Source organism: Neofelis nebulosa, chromosome 6, assembly GCF_028018385.1.
Source record: "Neofelis nebulosa isolate mNeoNeb1 chromosome 6, mNeoNeb1.pri, whole genome shotgun sequence".
Classification (NCBI taxonomy): Eukaryota; Metazoa; Chordata; class Mammalia; order Carnivora; family Felidae; genus Neofelis; species Neofelis nebulosa.
This window is the reverse complement of record NC_080787.1, coordinates 141,185,768-141,200,245: the sequence shown is the minus strand read 5'-3', so window position 1 is coordinate 141,200,245 and position 14,478 is coordinate 141,185,768. Positions and strand designations below refer to the sequence as shown.

Sequence of the window (14,478 nt, the reverse complement as noted above, 5' to 3'; positions counted from 1 at the left end):
AACATACATGCAAACACGGAATTAGAGCAGAAAGATAAGCGCTATAACGAAGAGTACAATGATCACAGTAGTTGTTTTCATGGAGATGTCTAAGAACTCTGTGGGAAAGTATGAACATAATTTTACCAAGAGGAGAGAGTAAGAAGGCAGAAAGGACGATATAAACAGAGAAGAATCATCACAATTCACACAGGGGATATCGTGGGTGTGACTATAGGAAAGAGTTATATGAAATTTTTCAGGAGATGTAGATAAGTTAAAATTTTAAGAGTCTTTATTAGTTTTAGCTTTATTCGCTTATTATTATTTTAATTATTATTATTATTTTTGAGAGAGAGAGAGGGCGCAAGTGAGCGAGGGGGCAGAGAGAGGAGAAGCAGGGTCCTGTTCACCCAATGTGGGGCTCCAGCTCATGAACCATGGGAGCCTACGCCCTATACTTAATGACTGAGCCACCCAAGCACCCTTAGCTTTATTAGTTTAGACTAGTTCCTCTAGCACTGGGGAACCTTTGGAAGTAAAAGTCAAAGTGCCAGAATGCACTTAACTGCCCTAAACCCCGTTCAGACCTGGTTTCCTCAATCTTTGATTAAATCAGCCATTAACTCTTGCATTCACCCTAATTGTCAGTAGACTGTGATTCTTAATGGAGCAGTACTCATCTTTCCAAGGTTTGTCATAGATTTCTGAATAGTTCTAGGAACATCTGGGGAAAAAATAACATTAAGTTTACCCCATATTAATTTTTGTTGCTTCTGCTCATTTTCTTAATTTTGATAGATTTACATTAAGTATAAGTTTACTGGAAGTTAGAATATAGACACTCTAAAGGAGAATAATAGAATGTCATAGAAAATTTAGAGATTTCACTGAGCAAATGTGAAGACTCATCTCTATAATATTCTTGCTATGGTTTATTCCCATATAAGTTATTATTATTGAGTAAATAAAATATCCATTTTTGCTGAAGAAAAGAGAAAGGATTCACATTTTAATAGTTACCTTTACTTTTCGATATTTTTTGGCAAAATTTAAAAATAGAAAATTAAAAGACCATCTGATATTGGAAAATCTATAATACAGTGAAAGTACACTGAAATACTTCTAAATTCTTATAAAAACAGAGTGGGATTTTTCCATTATTATATGTATTTTTAAATACACATTATGTGTTAATATGGCCTGTCTGACTCAATAAATATTAATTTCAAAAATGGATAATTTTTTTAAAAATTTTTTTTTAAAAATGGATAAATTTTTATAAAGAGTCACGTGGAGCACATTTGCCCTAAAACAACAAACCCAGTAAGTGGAACAGATGAGTTGGGGTTTGTTGAAACTGCCTTCTGTGTAAGACGCGGAGCTCGCTCCATTTCGGGGCAGGGATGTAGTCTGAGACTTCCTTTCATTGTTTCATGTTTAATCACCTAGATTTTTTCCTCCTAAGTTTTCACTTTTGCAGATGGTCAGAACCCGGTCAAAACTCTGAAGAAAACTTGATTTCTAGCAGTTTATGACCTAAGTGTATATATATATATATATATATATATATATATATATATATATATATTTTCTGTTAACAGCTTATTGGTAGCATGAGTTCTTATCTGTGCATGTAATTTGCTTGGTAAGGATTTGTACTTTTCCTTGGCAGAGTTCCATATAACTGAGTATCTATGTCTATGGGATTTTTGAGTCCCGTGGCTTGTAATGCCAAAACAGGCAGTTGATTTTTGTCTTTACAACAACGTTAGGTCTGCTTTTCTACTGTTCATTATTTCACAAGTTGGGTCTTTAGATCTATCTGCATCCAGGAGTCATAGAATACACTGGAAGTTTGTTCTTCGGTAAGCTAGGCATGGGACTTACTTCCCCCATTCGGGTCTGCTCAGGTCACTTCCTTACCAGGCATTCATTAGCCACCTTGCTTCTTTTGCTTGGAACGTCCCCACTCTAACCACTGCTCCCTGCATCCTCATTTCCTTCAGAACACTTATCACTCCCTGATTCTCTGCTATACATTCTTTTGCTTTTTTTTTTGGGGTCTCTTCCAGCAGAAGTTGAGTTCCATGGGAACAGGAACTTTCTTGATTTGCTCATCTCTGTTTCTCCTGTGGCTAACAGAGTGTTCTTTTTTTTTTTTTTTTTTTTTTTTTCAACGTTTTTTTAATTTATTTTTGGACAGAGAGAGACAGAGCATGAACGGGGGAGGGGCAGAGAGAGAGGGAGACACAGAATCGGAAACAGGCTCCAGGCTCCGAGCCATCAGCCCAGAGCCTGACGCGGGGCTCGAACTCACGGACCGCGAGATCGTGACCTGGCTGAAGTCGGACGCTTAACCGACTGCGCCACCCAGGCGCCCCCAGAGTGTTCTTAATAAGAGTTATTGATGTTACTAAATAACACAACAAGCTCTTAATAATAGGCTCTTAATAAATATTTATCCAATAAAGGAAAGGATTCCAAGGAATCTGAAGATGAAAGTATTTTAGACATTCCCAGTCAGGTTAATAAAAAAATGTCATTTGCACTTAAAAGCAAAAGTTAACAACCTCTATTAATAGGCATTTCAATATTTTAAAAATTTGACATGCAACTTGATACAGAATCAAATGACACAAAGGACATTGTCACACTTAAGAGAAGATATTGTATTTGACTTTAAACTTTCATTTTTAGCTTCATCTTTTAAAATTATGCTGTGTTTTGTCTTCCCTGTATTAAATTGATCCAAACAATTTTGTTAAATGGAGAAAAGTGTCAGAACATACAAGAACTACCCACAAAAAATGAATATTTAAATCTAGTTGAAAAACATATCCGGGTTTTTAAAAAGTCACTTGGAGGGTAAGTTAAAATGTAAACATGCTATTTTAACATATCTATGCCTTTTTAATTTCTTGTTTACATGGAATAAAGTTGGTCTTCTTTCTCCTTTCTCCTTACACTCATTTCCTCCTGGAGGGTGATGACAGAACAGAAAAAGACAAAGTAGTAGAGGTCAGGTCAGGTGTGTGAACATCTCACTGCTGGGGCTTAGGGTTTTACAAACTGCAGGGTAAATAAAGATGCTTTTCTGGGACTGGGGGAGGGGGGTATTTTTTTCTAAGTAGATATGTCTTCCTGAATGTCTGAGTGATGCTACGGTTGGTGATAATGGGAGAGAGGTGGGGAGCTGACAGACATGAACAGTGAGAAGCTGGAGCCACAGGGTGGGAGCCTGGAGTTGATGTCCAGGTTAGGATGCTGTCAGCCCCTCGCTGATCAATACAATACAAACCAGAGAAGAAAAAGGAATTGTCCTGTAAAAGATTTGCTCACCTTGCCTCCACTCAGGGAAATGGGAGGAGGAAACTAGGCACCTCTGAGAATTCCTCAAGAAAATCCTGTGCTGAGGATCAGAAAACATCACACTGGAAATTTACATTATTTAGGTGTATTAGCAATAACCTACATGCTTAGAGAAACAAACTTGCTAAAGGAACAGGCTTTAAACCAAGAATGCCCAGAGATAGTTGTAAGAAACAAGGGCTTACAAAACATAAGGAGACAAACATCAAAAAGCCCATCTCCACAAAGATGCCCACACCCTGGTCCCTGATGGAATGTTACATCATGTGGCAAGGTAAGTAAGGGAGATTATCTTGGATTAATTGAGTGGGCCCGATGCAGTCACATAAGATCTTAAAACCAACTTGTTCTGCCCGGAGTCGGAGAAATGTGGTGGAAGAGACACAACATGAGAGATGCAACCAAGACTAGGTCAGAGAGACCCCAGTTTGAGCAAGATTAACTTGCCTTTGTTGCCTCTGAGATGTGGGGACCATGTCCGAGGACCAGTGGAGGCTTCTAGAAGCCAAGGGTAGCCCTTAGCCAGCTGAAAGCCAGCCAGGAAATGGGGAACTCAGTCCTATGCAACTGCAAGGAACTGAATTTAGCAGCCAATGACCTGTACAAGCTCAGGGAGGGTTCTCCCCCAGAGCCTCAAACAAGGGAAGTAGCCCTGCTAAGGTTTTGGTTTCAGTTGGATGAGGTCTGGGACAGAGAAATTAGCTAAACCGCACGGTGGCTGGACTTCCAGCCCACGGAAGTAGATTATTTCCAAAGGAATGAACTCCTCTGAAAGGTGACCTGTAATGGTAACAGTGGAAACCAGGAGAAATAATATCTTCAATGTGCTGAGATAAAAAAATCACCTGTCTACTTAGGCATCTGAGTATTAATGAACCTATCCTTTGTTCATTTATGTTTTTAAGTTTAATTATTTATTTTGAGAGGGAGAGCACGTGCACCAGAGAGTGTGTGCATGGGGGAAGGGCAGATAGAGAATTCCAAGCAGGCTCCACATTCTCAGTATGAACTCATGAACCATGAGACCATGACCTGAGCCGAGATCAGGAGTCAGACACTTAACTGACTGAGCCACCCAGGTGCCCCATTTAATGAGTCTATGTTTTAAAGATAAAAGTGAAATATGCTTTTAGGAAAATAAAAATTGAACGATTTTGTTATCCTAAATTAATTACTATAGAATTTTGTTCAGAAAGAAGGAAAATTATTCTTGATAGAAAATTTGATGAAACCCCCAAACCCTGATAAATATGCAAATAAATCCAAATGTTTATGAGAATCATAATAATAAATTCTAAATTGTTAGAGTAAAAAAAAAAATCAAAACAGGGCTAAAAGCCTATAGGAGAATACAGATTATAAGTAAAAGGTTCAAAAGAGCAAAAGCATTCAAGTGTCTTAATTCTTCACTGATAGGATAAAGATATTGATGATGAATTATAGTCTGAAGAAAATAATGGAACTTCCTTAACCTGAAATATAGTATGCATTAAAAGCATTCAGCAGATATTGGGGCGCCTGGGTGGCTCAGTCGGTAAAGCGTCTAACTTCAGCACAGGTCAAGATCTCCCAGTCCGTGGGTTCGAGCCCCACATCGGGCTCTGGGCTGATGGTTCAGTGCCTGGAGCCTGCTTCTGATTCTGTGTCTCCCTCTCTCTCTGCCCCTCCCCCGTTCATGCTCTGTCTCTCTCTGTCTCAAAAATAAACATTAAAAAAATTTTTTTAAAGCATTCAGCAGATATCATAATCATCAAAGAAATATTAAATATTCCCTTTGTAATTTTTTGTAAATATTTCCTCTAGAAACAAGACAAATTTGACCACCATGACTATTTCTAGTCAACATCAGACTGAACAATCTTGGTAGTACAATAATAAAAATAAATAAGTATACAATATAAAAGGATTAGAAAGATAAAAATAAAAGGATAATTTGTTGTAGATTATATGATTGTCTACATTACCACAAAATAAAATGTATAAAAGAAAGAAGTCATTATTAGCAACAAAATAAACAAACAAGAAAAATACAACAAAAATGTGTAAGATTTATATGGAAAATGATTATATTTTATTGAAGGACATGAAACAAAACTTGTTTTTTAATATTTTTTTGTTTTGAGACAGAGGGAGAGAGCAAGCGAGCATGAACGGTGGAGGGGCAGAGAGAGAGAATTCTAAGCAGGCTCTGGCTCTGTGCTGTCAGTCCAGAGCCCGATGCAGGGCTTGATCCCATGAACCATGAGATCATGACCTGAGCCGAAATCAAGAGTCAGTTGGTCAACTGACTGAGCCACCAGGCGCCCCCATGAAAGAACACTTTGTATAATATGTTCATAGATGGGAACATTCAGCACTGAAAAGATATCAGTTCTCCTCAACCTACAAATTTCTTTTAATTCCTAAAAAAAAAAAAAAAAATATTACCATCTTAATTCAAGAAATTTGGCAAGTTGATTCTAAAATATATACAGAGGATCAAAGGGTCCAAAATGGCCAAGGCACTTAAGAAAGAAAGCTAGGTTAGGGGACTTATAGATATCATGACTTATTATACTGCTATGGTATTCAGTACAGTGTGGTTTTGATTCAGGGGTAGAGGAGCAGATCAGAGATGCAGAACAGAGAATCCAGAAATGGATCCAGGATAAATGGAACCTTGATACACACCAGACCAACAAGTGGTAGAACCTAAATCTGTGTAGAAAGATGATCTGTTCAAAAAACCACATGGTTGTACAACTGAGCATCCAAGGTGGGGGGTGAGGGGGGTGGGGGTGGGGGGGAAATGGATTCGTAATTTGTGCCATACAAAAATAAGAGTTCCAGATAGGTACCTTTAGAAATCAAAATAAGGAAGAACCTGATAACGAAAACACACCAAAAACACAGACCTAAAAGAAAAGATTGAATAAGCTGATGATATTAGAATGAAGAACTGGTGTCCCTCAAGGAACTTCAGAAAGAAAAGTATAATACAAGCCACAAACTGGTATAGAAATTTAATTGACTTCGTATATTGATTTTACATCCAGCAAACTTTTGTCAGGCTCTTATTATTTCTAATAACTAGTCAATAGATTCTTCGGAATTTTGCATATAGACAATTACTCCATCTGCAAATAACTACAGTTTTATTTTGATGTTTCCAAAGACACTGTAGTATATAATGAAATGTCATACGTCAGGCACAAGATGTGATAACTCACCCTTTATTTTGGAAGCCATAGGTGACTGTGTGGGAGAATTGAGGCAATTCCTACCATAATAATTCCTACCCACTACGGCATTACATACAGGTTGCATCCTCAGAGGTCCTTGACTGTGCTTTAGTTGATAGACTTTGGGCCTAAAACTAAGTCAAGTCTGGAAACTAGAGGAGGGATCATGATTTTTCAGTGACAGATATCAACCAAGAGCTTTTACTATTAAACTATAAGAAGCAATGAGAGCAGTAATTTTATAGAATAAAACACCAAAATACCAAAAATCAGCAGTTTCCTTATATGTCATAAATAACCAATGAAAATGTAGTAGAATGCAGTCATCTTCATGAAAAAAAAAACCTATAAAAGAACACACTAGGATATAATAAGAAGCATTGTACAATAGCTATGTTAAAGAAATTATAAAATTGAGTTTGTTCATTGAAGAAAAAATAAATACTGGAAATAAACATCATGCTCTTGGAATAGGAAGACCATATAATATAAAGATATCAGTTATTTCTAATATTCTATGCAATACCGAAGATTGATGTACAATATCTATTTTGAAATATCTTATTAATAAGATTTATTTTATTGGATTTTATTAGCTGGTCCTAAAATTTTCATGGAAGTGTAAATGTGCAAGAGGTATAAATGAATATATATTTAGACAAATAAGGACTCATTTTATAGATATATATCCATAGTTCACTGCAGCACAGGCCATGATCGCAAAATGCAATATTTTTGTGGAAAAACTTTGAATTAGCAAAAAAGTTGGTAACAGCCTAAAAGTCCTTAATAAGATCAATTAAACATTTTCATACTATGGAATACTATGCATTTACTTACCAAATTTAGATAAATGTATGTGAAATGAAATAAAACAATCTCTAAGAGATATAATTAGAGAAAAAAATCAAGCTGCAAAACAAGGGTAGTAATATTTCATTTTGGTTAACAAAACAGGGCTAGATATAAATACGTATAATATATACGTAATTTACCTGAAATGCATAGAAGAAAGAATCACATGTTGGCAATGGTTAAGCTTTGGAGAGAAATGGATACAGAGCAGGACATAAAGAGGACTTTTACTTTGCTCTATATTTAACATTTTTACAAATAGATTTTAATGTGCGGATTGCATAATTATCTTCAAAGGGAAACTGTGATGTACTAGTTAAGAAGGTTTAATTGCTTGTTGTCTCTCCAATAAATATTCTCTTCTTACCTCAGAAAAAGAATTTTTAACTCTCACCTAGTGACCCCGCTAAATCCTACTAACCAGGTGTGTGCAGGCAATTAAGGGCTGACCAATTAGATGCGAACGGAAGTGAAAAGGGCCGCTTCCGGCCCCTGCCTTAGAGTCAGGTATAAATGTCATCTCTCTCTCTCTCCATTTTCCTTTCTTCTTGCTGGAAAGCAGATGATGTGCAAGTTGCTGGAGCAGCCACCTTGGATCAGGAGATGAAAACCACAATCAAGAATGGTAGAACCAGGGGCCAAGCCTCCAATTCAGCTCAGTTCATGATCTTGGGGTTTGTGAGTTCGAGCCCCACATGGGGCTTGCTGCTGTCAGCTCCCAGCCCACTTTGGACCCTCTGTCTCCCTCTCCCTCTGCCCCTCTCCTGCTTGTGCTATCAAAAAAATAAATAAATAAACTTTTTAAAAATACTAAAACCAAAAAAAAGCTTGCCGTTTGTGACATGGATGCATCTTGAGGGCCTTACGCTAACTGAAATAAGTCAAACAGAGGAAGACAAATTCTGCATGATCTCACTTATATGTGGAAAGAAAGAAAGAAAGAAAGAAGAAAGAAAGAAGAAAGAAAGAAGGAAAGAAAGAAAGAAAGAAGAAAGAAAGAAAGAAAGAAAGAAAGAAAGAAAGAAAGCAAGCTCTAGATACAGAGAACAGATTGGTGGTTAAAGTCATGGGGACATAATATGTACTATGGTGACTATAGCTAGTAATACCATATTGCTTATTTGAAAGTTGCTAAGAAAGATTTTAAAAGTTCGCATCACACGCACACAAATTTGTTAACTATGCATGGTGACAGATGTTAGCTAGACTTATTGTGGTGATCATTCTGCAATATGTACAAATGCTGAATCATTATTTTGTACACTTGACACTAATATGAAGTTACGTGTCAATTATATCTCAATTAAAAAAACAAAGAACGGTAGAGTCCCCAAAAAGGACCCGAGTCCCTGATAATTGTAGCTACCATAAATTGCCTACTAGCATTTTTCCTTTGCAACGTATTCAAATCTATTTATGCCTGTCACATTCAGAACCAACCCACATGTGCCTGAACAATTCAGTACTTTGGAGAAGACGGTGACGTTTTGCTGATTTTATGTCACTCATGAGAATAATTCCCTTTGGTTGATACAACTACAGTTTAGAATAAGGGTCCTAAAACTTCAACATTTTAATAAGAAAATTAATTTAGCATGGCATGGCTTGTTATTATTGCAATAATCCAGGATCCTAAAATGATCAGTGTTAATTCTTGAGTATCTATCGCCCTGTCCCCGAACCTCTCGCCCACCAAATCGTTCATTCAAAAACCCATTCTAAGATCTATTAGGGTTTTTGGCAAATATTTATCATAAATTTTAGGAACCAATTTTGTTCCTTGTAAAATTAAAAGCCTTTCCTATTCTCCATGATTTTCTAAACCCACATTTGATAAATTAATATTCAAACTCCCATTACACTAGAATCCAAATTGCCCAAACCTGGAGATTTTACTTATTTAAAAGTATATGTTAATTTACAATCTTTTTAGTGACCAATGACTTCAATTCTTTCTTTGCAATTCTTGGTTCCTTCTTTCAATCTAAATATCGTCATCCCTAACTGAAAAGAAAGAAGTAATGTCATTTTTCATTTTGATCTTCGGGCTCTAATCATAATTTTAAAAACCATGTATATGGCTGATGGTAATACATTTGCAAATTTCATTTAGTGCTTTTTACATTCCTACAAATATATATTATGTTCCCATATAGTCTTTTTTGTCTTGCACATTTCTCTTAAAATACATATTTCAGAGCCACTTGTACTACAAATGATTTTTCCTACCACTTTTTTCACATATTGCCTTTTTCTTGACTCAGCTGCAGCTCTATAAAACCATTTCTCATCTATTTCTGAATTCCACTGCAATTTTAGTCAAGTGTAAAATTCTATAATTTATTATTTTCTAAATGCCTGATATTTAGTTTTTTCCCTTTGATCATGATGCATGGTATTTACGTCCCTCATATTTTAAAATCTTATACCATCTCTGTGGACAAAACATAGGTACTTAATAACTATTATATTTACCTAGAATACTCAATGACCGATATATGACTTATTAATTAACTATTTTAATCATTAGATGTCAGTTAACCTAGTAAAATCAATATTTGTATTTTACTATTATGCATTATCATAGACATAACAATATATTTCATGCATATTTAATAATGCATGATAAATGTTGGTGATTTTTTGTGTATTGATTATTTCCTTATTGACTATTTGAAGGCTTCTGAGCGAGATATTAAAGCAAACTGTGAAAATGTCTTGAATTGATAATAAACTCATAAAATATAATTTTATTTCATAATTTACTATATATGCTCATACTTCCATAAATGGAATCTATCAGCTAAGAATTGCTAATTTTTTTAAATTTTTTTATCTAAAAAAATTTCTTTTAATGTTTATTTTTGAAAGAGAGACAGAGCATGAGTAGGGAGGAGCAGAGAGAGAGGGAGAACAGAATCCAGAGCAGGCTCCAGGCTCTGAGCTGTCAGCACAAAGCCCGATGTGGGACTCAAGCTCAGGGACCCTGAGATCATGACGCGAACCGATGTCAGACATTAAACTGACTGAGCCATCCAGGCGCCCTGAAGAATTGCTTATCTGACTTGTTTATATGACCTGTTTCTCTAGGTAATTGCACACTTGTCACAGAGTAAGAACCAATAAAATAATGGGTTGGCCTGATCATTCTAGGAATGTCCTTGTATTTTATTGCCTTTTGAGGGGGGAGGGGAAGGGATGGAGTCCTTAGGTACTAGAGGATTGTGTTGGCCATACTCTTCCATTTCAACACTGTTTCATCATCTGTCTGTGCCTCCTAACTTTTGTGTTTATTTGCACTTCTGTTATTTGTTATTTATTTTATTTATTTACTCTGTCATACTCCTTCACCACTCTCCTATCCCCCCCCCCCCCGATGACAACTGTTCCAGTGTGTTACCCAGCCATCATTTATTTAGACGTATCCTGGTAAAACACACAGTATTTAAATACATATATTTTTAACAAAAAGGGTTGTGCTGTAGACCTCATTCTATTTCTTTTGTTTTCGCATATAACACATTTTTTAAGTCCTATCCATTTTGCTGTGTGAACATCTGGTCTGTTGTCAGCAGTATATGCATTATAGTGCTCTGTGGGGAGTTACCCCTTTTTACTTATTCATAAGAAACACATTTTAAAGGTCTCTCTCATAGACACACACTAGGTCACATTTACAGTCATTTGTTTTTTGATTAGTATTATTATTATTGCTTTAATTAATTAATTAATTAATTATTTTGAAAGAGACAGAGACAACATGAGAGGGGGAGGGGCAGAGAGAGAGAGAGAGAGAGAGAGAGAGAATCCCAAGCAGGCTCCTCGCTGTCAATGCAGAACCCGATGCGCGGCTTGAACCCACGAACCTCCAGATTATGACTTGAGCTGAAACAAAAAGTTGGACACTTACAACTGACTGAGCCACCCAGGTGCCCCTAATTACTTACTATTTTGAATTGAATTTTATTAAGTCCAAGTTCCTAGAACCTAAATGTGTTTCTGTTATTTTCTTAATTGGGTTGCACTCATAGTTGTTTATTTCCTCATGTATATGTTAATTTTGTGTGTGTGAGTTTATATTTGGCAGAAGATAATCTATGGGAATCTTGAGAGGTAGGATTAAGGGTGCTTTCTTCTAGAACATATTTGGGATTTTTTTTGTTTGTTTTGGGAGTTTTGTTTGTTTGTTTTGCTGGTCAGTGGGGACACTTTCAGCCTGGGACCACTAGAATTATTATAGTGTGAGGTTTCCCTTGAGGTACTATACATTTCAATCCCATACATACATGAGGGCAGTCAGTGATTACAAATGCTCCAAAGAAACAATTATGTCTCTTGAAATGTGAGAGCTTTGGCAAGGCAGACATTTTTTCCTCTTAACTCTCTTTGCCCAAGGGCAGATTTCTTTTATATCTAATGCTTTCACTAAAATGTAATCCTTTTAAGAGCTGTAGTTTTAAGCAAAGGTTTCAGGCTTATCTCCTCCTGCAAAGTGGGCCCTAGGCCTAGTTTTCTTTTCTCTCTCCTCAGATTCCAAATCCCAAACTGGGAATTCCTGGTTTCAGCATCCTGTTTTGCCTCCTTCTCCAGTCACAATTCCATGATGTTTGTCAAGTTTGTGGTTGCTGCTTGTTTTTGTTTTTGCCTTTGGACATGGCTCTTACTTTCCAGAGAGCTCGGAGACTCATTTAAAAATATTGATTTTATTTTGTTCCTAAGAGAAATGTCTATCGATTTGGAGAAGTAAGGGAGTGCAAACAGTGTGTGTGAGGAGAGATGAACATAATTTCACTTCAAAAAACTTCGTTGTAGAATGGAAAACAGATTGAGGGGGGAAGCTGAGAAAAATAGGTAAATTAAGAGGCTATCTCACCAATCTAGGAAGAGTATTATGGTAACTTATTCTAAAGTACTGGAAATAGGGCTGTAAAAAGCACTAAATTCAAAAGCTGTTGGGAGATAAAAATGGAAAATTGGGTGGGGTTAAACAGGTTTCCTGGCACATGCAAGTGACAGGGAAACAGGAATGAAGGTAAATTAGTGGGAAGGATCAGGGTTTAATTCTGGGTAAATTGACTTTGAGATGTCTCTGAGATATTCAAGTAGAGATTTCAGTTAGGCAACTGGGTACAGGGCCTGGGTTTCTGAAGAGAAGTTGGTGGCGGACATAATCACGTATGAGCCTTTTTCGTTTCGTGTTTCCGTTGGTCATTGAAGGGATGGATGTTGATGAGTTCATCTTTTGAAGCATACAGAGGGAAAAAAGATGAGATTAGGATCAAAATTTAAGAAGCTTTAGTATTTAACATCTAGGTAAATGAAGATGAGGCTAAAAGAGCGGATAAAATTGGTGGCAAAAGAGAGAAAACCAGAAGGGTATACTGTTCCGAAAGCTAAGAAGAAAGTGTATTTTCAAAAGAAAGGGATCACAGTATAGTAAGGGTGTTATTTCTGTCTAAATTGAGGTGTAAGTTTACCAAAGGTTTTTGGGAAACAACCTTTGGTTTGCTTGAGAGGGAGAGAGGGAGAGAGAGAAACAGAGCATGTGCATGCAAGCAGAGAAGAGGGCAGAGGAAGAGAGAGAATCTCAAGTAGCCTCCAGGCTCAGTATAGAGCCTGACATGGGGCTCATCCCACGACCCTGGGATCATGACCTGAGCCAAAACCAGGAGTCAGATGCCCAACCTGATGAGGTTCTTGAGCAAATACCTAAGAAAGAATTCTTGAGACATGTTTGGTGCAAAAAGGTGATTTTATTAAACCACAGGGACAGAACCCGTGGACAGAAAGAGCTGAACTGGGGTTGTGAGGAGTGACTGATTATATATTTTTAAGTTTATGGAGGGAGGAGGATAGAGATAAAGTAAGTTTCTAAGGAATTTGGAAGCAAGGCTTTTAGGACCTTGAAGGACTAGCTGCTGCTAAGATAAGGTTACTTTAATCTTTAATAAAACAAAACATTAAGGCAGTAAGGCAGCCGTCCTTGAGGAAGGTCATGTTCTGCATGTTTTAAATGTCTATCAGTGGACTGCAGGCTGTAAGGAGATTTAATTTCAGCTACATTTTTCTTGCCTTTGTTTCCTTCATCAAACTGTGCCACCGAGGCACCCATGAGCCTACATTTGTGACAAAATTGCAAAGAAATAAGCACACACACACACACCCCTGAATGCATGTAAAACTGGAGAAATCTACATAAGATCAATGGATGTATCAATGTCAGTATCTTGGTTGTGATGCTGTATTATAGTTTTGCCAGATGTTCCACTGGGAAATACCAGATAAAGTGTACAGGAGATTCGTCTAAGGGAATGAATAGGAAAGAAGACACAGAAGGAGGTCTCTAGGAATGGAGTCTCTCTGCCTCGACAAACTTCAGAGACTATTGGAACCTGAAAACGCCTAGTTTGCATAAACGTATAAGAGAAGTGGGAATAACAACACGGAGAGATTAATGATAAGTACGTACTTGTGCAGCACACTGCCCACTTTGCCCCGTAAGGGTTAAATTGTAGTGTAGGGCTAGCCTGTAGCCTTAAGAAATATCAGCTAGGTTTTAACACTGTAGATTAAGAGATAACAGCCTTGTCCTATCAATCAAGGGAACAAAAGTTCAAGGAAAATCAACTGGATTAGTGTTTGATTGGATTGGGGCAAGGGCATGTCTGAACCGTTTCCACCCCCATCTGGGAACTATTTCTTTGTTCTGTTCCCAGGTGATGTGGTCGGCTCTAAAAACTCTGTTTTTACCCCGGCTGTTCGAGACCGCACTCTGGTCAAGAGTGTTGGTCGTGATCGGTTGGCCTTGCCTCTCATTGCAATAAACTTTGCTGTGACTGTCACTGGTGCCCGTAGCATTCTGTTTCGGGAGTCGTGTGGATGCAAGATAACCACTTTCTGTTTGGTGCTGCCCCATTGGAATTGTTTTCTGCTCAAATAAACTCTTACAATTTTTAATTCTTTGTATTTTAGAGAAAGAGAGAGAAAATAAGTGTGAGTGGGAGGGAAAGGGGCAGAGGGAGAGAGAGAATTCCAAGCAGGCTCTATGCTG

General features: G+C 37.2%; 1 protein-coding gene across 1 annotated transcript in view; it reads right to left on the bottom strand.

Moving 5' to 3' along the window:
- MYCT1 (MYC target 1) overlaps positions 1–14,478 on the bottom strand; it is a 65,524-nt gene that overhangs the window by 28,615 nt on the left and 22,431 nt on the right. The window lies entirely within an intron of this gene.